Source organism: Bison bison, unplaced genomic scaffold (genome assembly GCF_000754665.1).
Source record: "Bison bison bison isolate TAMUID 2011002044 unplaced genomic scaffold, Bison_UMD1.0 scf7180017864518, whole genome shotgun sequence".
NCBI lineage: Eukaryota > Metazoa > Chordata > Mammalia > Artiodactyla > Bovidae > Bison > Bison bison.
In genome coordinates this window covers 19,885,110-19,885,614 of record NW_011495071.1, presented here as the reverse complement: position 1 = coordinate 19,885,614, position 505 = coordinate 19,885,110, and positions in this window count along the sequence as shown.

Here is a 505-nt window from a genome sequence, read left to right as displayed (position 1 = left end):
ACTGACTGCCAGGGAATTCCTGGAAACCATTGATTATTTTTAACCTTTTTTTTTTTTTTTTCTTGGAAAGAAAAGTAGAACACACAAACAAATGTGTAGCTTAATAAAATATTTTCAAGCAAACACCCTGGTAACCACAGTGCAGATCAAGAAATAGAGCTTTGCCAGCCCCCTCATCCCCATCCCCTGTGAGGATCCTGGCTGAGTCACCGCCCTCTCCCTCCCCAGGAGACTTCTATGGTCGTCAGGTTTCTTTGTGGTTCACCCGTCGTTTAGTCTTGTCCACTTTTTTATGTGTCCTGTAAGTCGGTTTTATCTGCAGTTTCCCCTCCATCTCTTTCTTTTCTTTACAATTTATCTATAGAGGAATCCTAGCCCTTTAACTCCGCTGCTCTCTGCAGCCTGCCTGTCTCTGATTGCAAAATCAAAGTGCAGTTCCAGGAGTAACTCACCCCGCCCCTTGGTATTTCCAGCCAACTGGCAGTTGGATGCCCAGGCTTGATCC